Source organism: Biomphalaria glabrata, chromosome 14, assembly GCF_947242115.1.
Source record: "Biomphalaria glabrata chromosome 14, xgBioGlab47.1, whole genome shotgun sequence".
Taxonomy (NCBI): domain Eukaryota; kingdom Metazoa; phylum Mollusca; class Gastropoda; family Planorbidae; genus Biomphalaria; species Biomphalaria glabrata.
Genome location: NC_074724.1, coordinates 25857098 through 25872241, shown reverse-complemented (window position 1 = coordinate 25872241; position 15144 = coordinate 25857098). Strand labels below are relative to the sequence as shown.

At 37.8% G+C, this 15144-nt stretch overlaps 1 protein-coding gene across 3 annotated transcripts in view; it reads right to left on the bottom strand.

Annotated features, from left to right (window-relative positions):
- LOC106060663 (vitamin D3 receptor B-like) overlaps positions 1–15144 on the bottom strand; it is a 127637-nt gene that overhangs the window by 94597 nt on the left and 17896 nt on the right. The window contains exon 1 of one of the 3 annotated variants that reach the window (XM_056009355.1): positions 9339–10273. The exons of the other annotated variants lie outside the window; for them this stretch is intronic. The gene's annotated coding sequence lies outside the window, so the exon portion shown is untranslated. Of the gene's footprint in view, positions 1–9338; positions 10274–15144 lie in introns of those variants that run through there. 3 annotated transcript variants of the gene reach the window in all.

Genomic DNA, 15144 nt, shown 5'->3' with positions numbered 1-15144 from the left:
CAAAAAATGCTCCCTCCGTGTGCAAAATACCGAATATATATATATACATATATAAACAATAAAGACATCTGATTTTGCTAAGTCTCAACCCAATCTCTCCCCCCCCCCCCCTCTCTCTCTCTCCATATAAGATGAATTTATATCCATGTTAACGTCTCGTAGTTGAACACCTTCGGGTGTCATTGTCATGACCTATCAACTACAGCAACTGTTTCAGTCAGCACCATACACAATGGGAATCAAAAGTCAAATAAGGAAGTCAAGAGTTAATCAACGTCTAGCCGGAGCTTCAATACAGCTTCACCAATCAAAAGAAAGGTTGTTGTTGTTGTTGTTGTTGTTGTTGTTTTTAATGAAAGAGAAGAACAACAAATCTAACTAAGGAAAGCAAAAAAAAAAAAACCATGCATGACTTTACAAAGCTGAGAGACAAACAAAGAGTGTTGTAAGAAGATAGCATACCGAGTATCGATACATTGTGTCCTGGTGATTCCCACTATCCAGTAGATCAACGAGCCATTACATTGCAACGATGCTGTGCACGAGTCTCCGAGATAGTGAGTACAAGTCCACCGAAGAAATTAACAATGTCACCAAATGCTGAAACAATTCTATCTCCTTGAAAAGATTACAGGAAGAAAGGGAGAGGGGTGGAGGTGTCCATAACACGTGGGAGGGGGGCTGGCATTTTTTGTGTTCAGCTTCCTAATCAAACGGAGGGGCCGGAAGACGAACGAGACTAAATCTATAAGTAATGGCTTACGCGAGGCGGTAGATAATGTCTAAGACGAGGGAGCGATGAGCGGTTGACAACAAAAGACACACACACACACACACAAACGCGCGAGCGAGCGCACAACCATGCGGGTGTCGTTGGCGTCGAGTGTTTCAACAAAAAAGGTGGTGACTGCCGAGGATGACAACATTCAAGACGGCAAGATGGCGGAGGCACCAGGTGCTGCGCGCTATTTAATAACAGCAGCTCGACATAGCTGGGAAAAAAAAAATTTGTAATGCGGGAAGGGAGGGGGAGATATCAATAATCAAGATACGGGGAACAAAATTAGAACGTTAATTTTTGGAGAATTCAAACATAATTGTCAAATGTACAGATGAAAGGGGAACTTTTTACTTGGCATCGAAAGACAATGGTTACTTTCTGATCCTGCTACTTGAAGACCTAACGGTTTCTGAAAGACAAGATCAAAAGGAAATTCCCGAACATTAGAGCAGAACGCCGATTATCCGGGTTGATAGTGAACCGAGTCTGTCCAGATAATCGATCGTCGGATAACCGGATGCGGAATATTATGAACGGTCCATTTCACCCACAATATACAGAAAATTCATATGGGGGTATCGCGCTGTACGTAAACATAGAATTCAAGTAAAATATGCATGGGAACAAAGCGTTAAATTAGTAGCCTACCATTATTGAGAGAAATAATCGCTGACCTTTCGCTGTACATCAGCAAGACTATTTAGATCTACAAAGCGAACTGTAGTACAAAAAAAAGGGCAGTCCGGAATATTTGACCAACCGGTAAATTAGCATCCGGATAAACGACATTCTACTGTGCTACTACCGGTACTTATAGACATTTTAAAGTACGGTATGTCTTTAATTTCCTCTTTTGTTTCTAGCTTTCTTACATAACTTAAGTACTTTCTTTTAGCTTGTACTTCAATAGCAGCAGGTTTCAATAGTGATGAACATTTCTTAGGCTAAGGATGTACATTGCAAATAGCGTCGACTAACATTTGTTTAACCTTTATTGTTTCACAATTATCAATCACTTACGCGGAAAACAAAAAGTTCATACTCTGTCGTTGTTTGTATTTCACCCACGTTCTAATAATAAATATACTAGATTTTTGTACACACCGTTGGAAATTGTCTTTTCACTTACCGACTTCTCTCAAAATAACGTGGACTATAAAATTATAATAGAAACCTCTATTCAAAGATAAAACTATCCCTATTATAAACTCTTCAACAAGTAAAAAATAAATAAAAACTGGACACTGGGTAGAAGGGTATTTCAAAAACGTCTGTAACAATTTTTCCAGAAAAAAAAAAAAAGACTACCTAATTGGTCACACGGTGAAAAATCTTGTTCCACCAGTAATCATCTTTAACTTTCGGTTTCGTTTTTTTCAGCGGGAATATCCGCACTCGACTCCAATGTTTCTTTGTACTCGGTCAAGAGATGAATGAAAAACTAGACGCACATAAACATTTTGCGCACCGTCTTGTGTAGAAATCATGAACAAGTTTGTAGAAGAACTGGATTGTCCAGAGATGACGAGATGCAAGACACAATTAGTGTGAGAAATTCTAGACCACTAATTGCTTCCTAAAAGAGGAACTGAGTTTTTAAAGGAAACTTTTTTTTTTGTTCCATGTTACGTATTGTACAATGTTCTGAAGAAAGAAAAGCATAAAAACGAATCTATATAATTCTGCTTTTTCAGGAAATGCATTTTCAACAGCCCATCATCCGGATAATATGATCGCCACACATGACTTGGGTTTTGTCCCCTGCTCTCTATTAGCTAAACCCAAAGATTGTGGTAATTTGAAAAAACATTTTGTGTAATGAATTGAATGTAATGGCTGTCTCGTGGGAGTACACGCGATTGTGTTGACTGAGTTGAATTACAAACATGACGATACGGAATTTATTTAAGAAGGGAGACAGAAGGATGGGGGGGGGGGGGGGAGCGAGAGTAAAAGAGAGAGAGGAAAGAGGAGGGAGAAAGATTGTAAGATAGAAAGAAAGAAATAGTGAGAGAAAGAGAAAGGGTGAGGAAGAGAGCGAAAGAGAGAGAGAGAGAGGAGAGAGAAAAAGAAAGAGTGAGATATTTAATATTTGATGTACTGGATTTTTGGCACATCGGCACAATGTAGGCCATGTTGTGTTCAAAAACCCTTAAGGATTACTTCCCCTGTATAGGTCAAGTGCTAAGAGTTATACAACTAAGGTATTTAAAAAAAAACAAAAACAAAGGTCCATTCACAAGTCAAATAGTAACAATTTTCATAATGTAATAAAAATCTGACATAAATATGTATTTATTTATAAGCGCTTTGCCCGATTTCAGCTCAAATGTTAGCAGTCAACCCCACCAAGAGTGTGAGAGAGAGGGAAGACAAGAGAAAGAATGAAAAGGTAAGGGAGAGAGAAAGGGAGAGGGCAGAGAGAAAAAGAGAAAAGTGAGAGAAAGTGTGCGAGAGGGGAGAAAGAAATAGAGAGAGTGTGAGAGAGGGGACAAAAGAGAACCAAAGAAAGGGAAGAAAGAGAAAGAGTGAGAGAGAGAGGGGGACAAAGAAAAAGAGAGCAAGAGAGAAAGAATAGAAGAAAGAGACAAAGAGAGAGAACTGGACTTCCTGTAAACATACAACTAAAGGATATCAATCAAAATTTTGATCTACTTTGGGAAGAAGAGAAGTTGATGTTTTATAAATCTTCATGTCTCCTCAATTAGAGATTTGTATACATGGATGTAAAGCCATAAATAGATCTTTTTTTTTTGGATCCGGTGTACAGTGTGTCACTTTCTTACATCATATTGCCACCACATTGCTTTATATCGCTTTCTCTTCTGTTTCTCTCTTATTGTATTTTATTGCTAAAAGAACGTTGTTGTGCCATAGAAATGACACAGAGCTGAGCCTCGACAGCGTCATTATGTTCTGAGGACACAGGTTTCAAAAAGACTGATAGCGCCACGGGCTGGATATAGACCGCGGGCGGTAGTTTGTGCCTCATTGCCAAGGATGTAAATGGTGAGAGAAGACATGCGCGCGGTACAAGCGAGTAGCTTTGTGGGGAGGAGAAGTTTAAAGGTAGACACATTGGCTTAATGAACTGCTCATTCAGACTCTCATTGATGATGTGCCAGCCAACGGAGCGCACCAGAGTCCAGGAGATCAAATTAGGATCAACGACCTTCATCCAATGATAGAGAACAAAATGTATGCCTTTATGTTACACATACACATTTTATTTGACACACATACACATTTTATTTGATACACATACACATTTTATTTGATACACATACACATTTTGAGTCCATGCAATAGAACGTCAATCCTTTTTTTTTCTTTATATATCCATTGTATTTATTTTCTTAGGAATTATAAATTTGAGACTGAAATAAATAAAATAATGAAAACTTTCGCCAAAGAAAGGCGCAGACGATGACATGTGGATGCATATCTACCTCTGTCAGACAACAGCTTCGTCTGCCTCAGATGCACGTTTTCGTCTAAATTAGTGTAGAAGAAAAAAAAAAGATACCGTTACCGTAGTATTAGTGTTTTCAAGCTCTGCTTCTGTTCTGGTGCTTAAACCTGTCGTTCAAGTGTTAAAGAGGTCACATTAACGAGGCAGAGCAGACTTGAATGTGGCAGCTGGTGCTCGGCGGAATGGAACGAGGGTCAATGCGACTTTTCACAAGTAGGACTTTAAAAAAAAAAAAAAAAAAAAAAAAAGCTGGCAATTTCAGTATCGACTTTTTTTTTCTCTTACGGTCGTAATCAGCTTCTACTGAAACGAGGAGACATGACTGTGAAGCTGCCCAAATTTAGAATAAAAAACGTGGTCAGTCGGTTGACCGGGGTGTGGACATTGTCCAATACTGACAACTACCTGGAGAGGTGAGAGCTGGACTCTTAGTGGAGACCAAAGGTCAATGAGTTGCACAGTAACCCGACTACCGATTATTAATTACTATTATTACTCTAAACCCGACTACCCACTACACACAGGTACTTAGCCTCCTACAGAACCTTTTTTTTTTACATTTTTATTTATTTATTTATTTTTTTAAACTATTTTTATTACGGGCTGCCAGGTCGAACTTTCGACTCGACGTTTCCTGGTTCGAATCCTGCTCGCCAACATCCCCCATCGTCCTGCGGGAAGTTTGGGGTAGGATGTAGCAATCTTTAATACTGAAGTAACATACGAAACATGTCGAACCCATCGCAACTTGCGTCATACCCGGGAAGGTTATTTGGAAAAGCATCACGGCTAGTGGAAGGGACACACGTATTACAGTGAATATGGAATATAATGAACCGCTTTCAGCGGGCAAACATCTTTTTTTTTTTAATTGTATGACTTTTTTAAAATATCTTTACTTGTGACTGCAATATTTCAAGAGAGTGAGTTGCCACATAAGACGAAATCTATTTTCAAACTAATTTATTTAAAAATCAAAAATAGATGCCCCCCCCCCCTAAACACCTTAAATACTTTTCCAGACACCACGCAGACCATCACATCGCGTGAGAACTTTATTCCCAGAGCTCAGTGGCATTGATCTTTGCTTTACCACTAATTATTTGCCAGACGTTCTAGACCGACCACTGCTGGCAGACGTCGCCGAATGAGATGATGAAGCACCGACACACACACACGCGCGCGCGTGTATTGTATACGTCACAAGTTGAACACACAGACACACGCTCACTATAAAAAAAAACGATATTAATTCATTGGATCGCTTGGTTACCAGAGAAGTAACCGTGACTAGTGACCAGCCCCCCTCTTCACATACACGCACTATAGTGTAAACTGTTTTAACAACGCTATATAATCAACTCACTCCGTCTGTCTGTCGGGTCTTTAGGGCAGATGGTGTAACGGCCATCTGTTTTTGTGGCCCACTGTTAACGAGGGTGCCAGCATAATGACCAACCGCCTTAACTTTTCCCCAACTCATGTCAGGTACCCGTTAGAGCTGGGTGAACTCAGAGGCGCCCAAAGATCCCGAAATATAAAATCCCAATCTTCATCGAGATTCGAACCCGGGACCTGTTCGGAAGTCAAGCGCTTTACCGCTCAGCCACCGCGCCTCTACTCAATTCTTTGGCTTGTAATTAATTGTTTGAGATGTAAAGCCATTTTCACCGCGTGCGTGTGTACGTTGTTGTCCCTCCTTAAGGAGAACAATGTAGGTCTTTCACTCACGTTCCAGAAGAGATTTTACGTTTGGCATTCCGGGCACGAATGTGTTATCAGTTTCCGACTAATGACGTGGTGGGTGTGGATCAGTCACATGATCTAAAGAAAGTCCCATGATGTGATGCAGTAATGTCATTAAACGAAGTCGTATCTCCGTTGCCCATTTGATAGCTGGACATAAGGTTTTGATTAATAAGAATATAACAAAATAACACCATCAACCCAGTAGATTTCAGATTCGGCTTGAAGAAATCGAGGCTTCCGGTTCGTTCTTTCATTCTGAACTTTTGAAACATCGCCCCAAGCTGATCCTATAAAACATGAACCCAATTAGACGACTGCAGGTTAACGAACTCACAGCTAGTCGAAAACCTTTTTTTTTTTTAATCTCGTTCTTTCGAGACGATAGACAGATTTCAAAAACTCGAAATTCAACTCGCAGGGAAACATTTGTAACCATAGTTTTCTTTTCGCGCCTCATTTCACATTTACAGACACAAAAATGTTTTGTTGACAGACCTCCCTTGAGCTGCTTCAACACAGTTTGACCTCACCTCGGTGTTGAAAAATGTTTTGTTAATTTGGGAATCTAATTAGAATGTTTGAAACGTAGACTGTGCCCACATCTCCGTAAAATGACGTCAATGTAAGCAAATGAGCTGCAAAGAAGTAAAGCAGTCGATAAATGACACACTTTCTGGGCGCACTTCGGGTGAACTTCTTCCATTGTCATGAAGACAAATGATCTACAAACGCTCGACATTAATACATGCGGCTCGGGTGGATTATTGAGACAGGTCAGTGACAGAGAGCCAGTGGTGTTCAACGAGGTCTCGTGGTGTACCCCAAACCTACAGAGTTCCTTGACTACACTTGCAATTGTCTCCAGCAAAGAATATCCAAGATCCTAGCCTCGAAAAGTTGGGGTCAAACAATGAAGACATTGGTTAATCTTTTAGCATTAATCAACATGATAATACTATGTTAAGCGACTTGAGGTAAGAATCCCTATAATAAATGTATACAAATACACAGAGAGAAAGTTACAGCTGATTTATAAGTATAGAAGTTTATATATAAACTTTTCTTTACAGACGGATGGAACATTAAGACTAAACCATATAATGCCAAAGAAGTAGTCTAGGCACATTAAAGCCGTACACACACAGAGACCCATCTAAGCCATGGGTTTAAGTGCTCACTGCATTACCAAACCGAATACGTTCGCTGACAGGAAAGGACCTTGTGAATTAAAACAGTTCTAGTAAAATGACAACCGCACGTCTCAGGGGTGGAGTGAGTACTGCTCTTTTAACATCTAAGCGCAGCCGGTGTAATAGTGAGCATTGAACCAGGCCGACCACAACAAGAGTTTCTTTTATTAAATCTATTCACTTCAAACGTGAATTCAAATAGACAGCGGCAACAAAAAGACTTCAGCCTGCGCTTATTGTTGCCATCCCCCCTCCCCTTCTGTGAACTTCTTTGTTACTGATAGTCTATTTGTCACATTGATTCGACAGTTTCCAGTCCGAATTATTCTGAAATGGCGATAATACAGAGAATGAAATATGACGGTGCTAGAAAGACAATTATCTACATTACAAGCAGAATACGAGAAAGGAGAAGGAAAAAAAAAAAACAATAAGCCGGAAAAGAAATAGGAATGATCGAGCCCACGTGAGCAGTGCCCAAACACACAAGTACACAAAGTTGACAGGAACATGGACTACACGAACACTGTAGGCTGAAATCTAAGGTATTTGGGGGGGGGGGGGGGGAAAGGGGTCCTCAACCAAAAGTGTGACAACTGATGAAAATCAAGAGATATAGTCAAAGAAATGACTTCAATTGAGCTATAAAAATAGCGAGAACTCTCTTTTCTAAGCTCGTCAACTTCCAATGAAGTCAAAGGTAACGGGCAAACAATGGAAGAGCTTGGGGGCCAATGACCTTTCCTTCACCTTAATGACAGTAACTAAAGAAAAAAATGCAATTAAAAAAAAAAAAACTAAGCGAACACAACAATTAAATACGATTAAAACTAGTTTTATTATTACAATTCGTGTCTACAAAACTTCCCCGAGGATAAAACAATAACTGTTGGATCGAAACCCGAATAAAACAAAACAAAAAATACTCTGAATAAAAAGTATGAATTTAGCCTACATTTGGTCAGCTTACACGTCACGTGACCTGGATACATGAAAATGTAACAGAATTTTTATATTTTTTTTAACTTTTAACCACACAATTAAAAACTTTGTGTGTGTGTGTCACAATGTCCTAGAACCAGTCCTAGTTATCACTATTACATTTACTTTCCTTTACAAACTGGGTGACGAGAAATGTGACATTTTAAAAAAATATACGCTAAAAAAATGTGCTAAAAAAATGCTTGTCTAGACTTAAAGCCAATACCATCTCTCGAGCTGTTTCTCGAGTTTAGGGCTCGCAGACATTGAACACTATGTCTACGAATAACCAAGACGTCAAGACATCTGTTATCGATCTTTGTTAGGTCTGATTCCAGCCCTAGACAAAGACGCAAACTATATTTAAACATAGCTCACTACTTCAGCATTGTATCGGTTAGACAACAAGGACATCCATATAAGGCGCCGCTTCTCATGAAAGGGGGGGAAAAAAGAGGACGGGGAAAAGGGAGGTGTGGGGAGGAGGATTGAAGGGTTAGGGTTAATTTAAATTCAAATCTATCGTTATCTTCATCAGTAAAAGAACAGAAAGAAGAGAGAGAGAGAGAGAGAGAGAGAGAGAGAGAGAGAGGAGGAAGTGGAAGCAGAGAAAATGGGTTACTGATTATTGAAATTAAATTGTCTCGCGGCATGCCTACAGACAAAGAAAGATTTGTATTTTTTGTCCCATTAAATGAACAAGGTAAACTCTTTCATATATTGAACAACGATTGAGTGGTAAAAGCAAGGGCGCCGCATTTCGAAACGCGTTTCTTTCAGTTGTTGTTTTTTTTTGTACTTTGTACTTTCCTTAGAAAAGATAAAGTTGTTTTTTTTTAAGTCATCTACCCTATCTGGTAAGAACTATTGGTTAAAGCAGTGTTGACATTTTCTAAAGCAAAGAACACTTGAAGGAAAATATGGACAAAAGAAAAAAGAAATTTGAAGAGAAATGTTCTGAATTTGGTTTGCCCAAAAGTTTAAAACAAGCTAAATAAAAATAACATAGATTAAAAAAAAAAAAAGCTTATATAAAGGAAACGGCTATAACTTATTAACCATATATATCAATACTGTAAGATTTATTTTCCTTAATCAATATAAAAGTAAATTAATTAGTTGTCACTAATAAATCAATTAACTGGTTAATTTTTGTATGACTTACATTTTGTTATGGACAATGAAACAAAAACTGTGTTCCACTTGATCCGAGAATGGGGAGTGGGAGACACTACTTTGTACAAAGATTGTACCAGACACTGGCAGACAGACAGTCAGTTGAAATAAACTTTGTAATCAAAGGGAACATACCAAAATATCACGAGATCAGGTCACATGCTGGCTGCGAATACTAAGACCATAAGCTCCTACTATTGAAGTCATGCGTGGACGTCACGCGGTATTATCGAATGACAAGAACGAATGCAAGAAGGGAATTCCCCTACGTTTTGTTTCTCGGAACAGTTCCAAAGATCCCACGTTACAGTTTCTTTGGTTAGCACCCGTGCACCAATGAATGTCTCAGTGAGAGAAAGGTCCCAATGTAGTAGCTCCAAAACAATTCAAATCATCAACTCTTCCCACCATTTCGTCTAATGATAAAAGCTGCGGACCATTCTAATTTCCAACACTCATGTCGCGGGCCACATGACCGAAAAGGTACAAAAACGAAATGACATTGACTTGCATTGATTTTGTTAAAAACTGTGAATCTAGTACTTATACAAATTAATAGTGTTACAAATGAACAGTGACAGGAAGAGGTCAACGTGTGACCCCGCCGAGATGACACTGCAGCGACAGTTCTCTGGAATGTACGCGTATAAACAAAGACAGGATGTGACGTGTCCTCATGTGCTGTTCCAGATGGTACTAGCAGTGTTTTTGCAATTTGGAAGAGCGATTAGGGACTATATAAACCAGAGAGTTAATGTGAAAAGTCAGTCGTAGGTATTTTCTTGTCTCTTTTTTGGCAAATATTCCCATCTATCCTCCGATCTTTTTATTTGAGGATCAAACCAAGACTGTCGCACATATTTGAGACGTGTATATGTTGTTTAGACACACTTTCTGAAACAATCAAATACAATGGCTTATTAATCATGTTCCACAAAAAACAAGATTACAAAGAGAGTTTGTGTTACACAAACTCAGAGGCGGCCCCCGTCGAAGTCGGATCCCTGTCGGATCTGCATATTCGCAAATAATATTCAAGAGGTGATTTAATTTTGATGTAAAATGTTTTACACGTTTCGGATGTTCCTTCAGAGTTGAAGATAATTACTTCCTAGTCCAAACCTCCCGCAGGACGACGGGGGATGGGAGCGGGCAGGGTTTGAACCCTGGGCCATCCATAAATCTGAACGACAGTCCAGCGCGCAAACCGCACGACCAGGCAGCCATCCGATGGTCAAAAGTAATAATGTTTCAAAGATTCATTTGCCGTAAATTTAAATTTAAATTTAATAAAAAAAAATAGTAGATTAGTTTTAGTATATTAAAACATTACAATATTGATCAAAACGTTTGGAAATGAAAATCTACACTTTTTTTTTTACACTTTAAGTTTAGAAATTGAAATTCTACATCTTAATCTAGTCTATTTTAGTCTAAACTCTAGATCTAGACTCTAAAATAATTTTAATTAGAATATAAATCCAGATCTAGAAATACTGTAATAAAAATCTAGATCTAGTTTAAAAAATCTAGATTAGATCTAAATCAAGATATCATTCCTTTTTTAAACGCGAGTCACATAACGAGGCTTAATAAACATTACTATACCAAGTTCTTTTTTCATTTGAAGAATTAATTCCATATAACGTCAGAGGAAAAAAAACACTACGTCACAAGGCCTAGCTAGACTAAAAATCGCCTTCATCTCTAAGAGCCATTTATCGAGTGTTCATAGACTTTGGTGCACCGAGTGCGTTCTTTAAGCATTTCATTTAAAGAATTCATTCCATATGACGTCAAAGGAAAAAAAAACACAACGTCACACGGCCTAGCTAGACTAAAAATCACCTTTATCAACACGAGCCATTTCTCGAGTGTTCATAGACATTGGTGCACCGAGTGCGTTCTTTTAGCATTTCATTTAAAGAATTCATTCCATGTGACGTCAAAGGAAAAAAAACACTACGTCACACGGCTTAGTTAGACTAAAATATGTTTTCATTAATACAAGCAATTTTGTCGAGGGTTAATAGACATTGGTGCACCGAGTGCGTTCTTTTAACATTACATTTAAAGAGTCCATTCATATGACGTCAAAGAAAAAAAATTCCATTACCTCACAATAGGCTAGTACCGGTACTATAAAAAAAAATGTCTTTATTTACACGAGACATTTAACGAGGGTTCATAGACATTGGTGCACTGAGTTCTAATAGATATTATTTAAAAAGGATCAAAGCCACATTGTTTTTGCGTTTTGTCTGTCAGTCGGTCTGTCCGTTATCTTGATATAAAAAAAACAACTAAAAGTTATTAAAAATTGATTAACCTTTATTTTACGTTTCAAAACATCGCAATAATTTTTAGGTATGAACACAATTGAAAAGTTTATATAATAGATTGTTCCGGATGTTTGTATAAATAGTAAAAGAAAAAGAGAATTTCAGATAAATGTAATACCGTTAATTAAATTTTTTGGATGGTCTCGTATAAAAATTAGATGTACTACAGCCACGTGGAGAGATTTTCATACCTTACTTTGGTGTTTGGATTCTGTTTTCCTTAAAAATCGGAACATAATATTAACGATAATTAGATTTTTTAATGTTTTAGGTAGAAAGTTAAATGTACTGTAAGAGAGTAGTGAGTTAAAATATTTTTCATAAAAATCCGTAAAAACATTATTTCGTAAATGAGAAGATTATTTATTTATTAATTAGAAGAGGGAGTTCAAACAATTATTTGGCGTTAGTAGATTTGTAAATAAATTCGGAAATTTCTGGCGACGATTTGTAAGAAACAAAATCCGGAACTTTCTTTATCGATTACAAAACTTCTATGTTATGTTTTACAAGAAAATTAAATGTCTAAAAAGTAATTTTCAGTAATCAATTCTAGTAAATTACTTTTTTTAAAAGCCTTATGCGATTTCAAACAATCATTAGGCATAATTCATGTTTTATAAAACAATATCCGGAACATTTTTACACTTAATGAAATATAAGTCAGTATAGAGATTATGATTTAGCATTAATATGCTATTTACATAAAAAACGGAACAACATATTATTGATAATGTGTTTTTGCAACGTTTAAGCATGGAAATTGAATGTAATATAAGTTAGAAGAGCAAACAAACATTTGTTGGCGTTGATTAGTTTTGCACAAAAAAATCCGGAACAATCAATTTTAGATACTTAAAACTATTGAGATGTTATGGGAGGAACATTAAAGGGTAAATCAGATTTTCAATAGCTTTTAGAGTTCTAGTTTTTTAAATCTAATCGTGACGGACAGACCGACCAACAGACAAAACGCACAAAAATAAGCTTCTTTTATTCGGATGGGGGCACTAAACAAAAAATAAATAAAATCTGATTTTTAAAAAAAGTTTAAGGAATTGGTTTAGCACCTGATCATGTTGCGACGTTACGCTACTGCACGAAAATCGCTGCATAAAAAGTCCATTTAAAAAAATGTGCGTGATATTTACATACAAAGTGCATTATTAGCCTTTATAAACAAACAGAAATGTTTTCTTTTAATTTTAGCAGCTAGTTGACCAGAAAAAACGTCTTTAACTATTATTTGTATTTGTTGTAAACATTTCCTGTACATTTTAAAAATATATTTGACTTAGTGATACGGAAAATACACAAAAATTGTCCATCTTTGTTAGCATATTGTAACATTGCCTCCCTTACATTTACGTAATTGTTTTAGAATTGGAGTATTTTTATGAAAAAATCGCTTGCATAATTAATTTTATAAATTAAACGGTTTGCTTTTAGAAAACCAAAAGTAGCCGTTGCACCTAAACTTTTCAAGCCGGATTTAATGATGAAATAATATTTTTCATATCTCTCCTAGTTTATGAGATCTGAGTGTGACAGACGGACAGACGGACATTTTGCACAAACCTAATAGCGGCTTTTTCCCCTTACGGGGGCCGCTAAAAAAGTAAAAGATCCGTTCAACTTTTCCTGGTAGATTTTACATTCTGAGTTTTCTTGTAGTTGCTTCGGCATTCCCGTTTCATACACGTGCACATGTTAAAGGTCTTGGTACCAATTCATAAGAGAAACAGTGTAGGTAAAGATACATTCATTTTCAACACTTTTTTATAAAAAAAAAGGGGGGGGGGGTATTTCTACACTTAGTTCGACGTTCCCTCGGGCCGGATAGAACCACGTCGCGGGCGGATCTGGCCCGCGGGCCATATTTTGGGCATCACTGTAATACAGCAACACTTGGACGCTGCTTAAAGGTGAGATAGAGGTGCTTTTCTAACTAACATCGTCACATCGTTTGATATTTGGGAAGGGGGGGGCACATCGGCACAAGTCTGTCGTCTAATCGTTTTAAGTAGAGAATATCGACACGTAGAGAAAGAGTCTGTACCGTGACAGTAGACTGTGAGAACCACTGGTGTAAATCACTTTCATCTATTGTCTTGAACACACACACATAGAAAGACAGAAAGAGACTTTAGTTTGCCGCGACTTCTTTACAACAGAAGACCCAGAGACGACCAACAAAATGTGTTTGTATACACATGAACTCTTCATCAGCATCTGCACAGACACTTACTGGAGACTGAGATAAGAATATACAAGTCCAATATCGTAAACGTCTTCATGTGCCACCCTAGTCAAGTTGCAACTATTTGTTGTTGTTGTTTTAATTGCGTATGAATCTACCAACACGTCTTCATACGTCACACACTTCAGGAAGTCGTTGCAAATAGATCTATTTGAAGACAATGGTGACGTGGCGAGATCGCTAAAAAAAAAAAAAAAAAAAGAGGCGCTCATTCGTAGTTTTTTTTTTTTTAAGACATTTTCGACTCCTCTATTACCATTGTCATAATAAACCTCCCATCGTGTTTCGTCTTTATGACACCCCTCCCCCTTTTTTTTTAACAGCTTTCCCTAGTGCCCTGTCATTACAAGGTGTTGATAGGAAGGGTTCCGCATTTCAGGAAGGCTGTCTGGACAAGAACACAAATGTCTGACGTAGTTTCAGGGGCGTCAACCCTCCAATCATCTATTCCAAGTAATCCCCTCTCCTTTGTCAGAAATATTTGTACGCTGCCCAACTGTAAAGAGACAAGGGAGCGCTGATGTAAGCTGGTCATCAATTATGAGGCAGGCTAATTGCTTTGGTCTATGCTCGTGTGTAGACATGCGTGCTTGTGGTGTAAAGTACACTGGTGCCGAGGGGGGTTAAAGTGCGAACACCAAGTTAATCTAATAATGAACGCCTCAACATGGACGGACTTTGCCTTCAAATAAGATTTGTCTCTTTCAGACCATCTCAACATGCATTGCTTCGTTCCTAATGTGCTCATTCAAGGTTTAGTCGGGACAAGCTACGAAAAAAAATGTTACACAATCTACTGAGCGCAACAGATGCTGACCTTTTACAGCAGGACATTTCCATTTCTTTTGTTTGATGGGGTCGCAATCTGCTGATTTAAATAATAATAATAATAATAAGGCTATACCTGCCCCGCCAGAGAATGAATACTCGTTCATTTCTAACATAATAATAATAATAATCCTCGTTGCCTGTCAGAGGGCGGTACTTCTGCAGACCTGCCACATCACCAGAAAATTCCTCAATGGAAACTGTTAAAGGGACTACGATGAATTTTGTTTCTCTTTAGCGAAACTCGACCCTGGCAGCGCCAGAGAATGACAACTCGTTCATTTCTAACATAATAATAATAATAATAGCTTCGGGTGCTAGAAGAAAAACAACAACTTTAATTTAGTAACAAATGTAAACCTTTA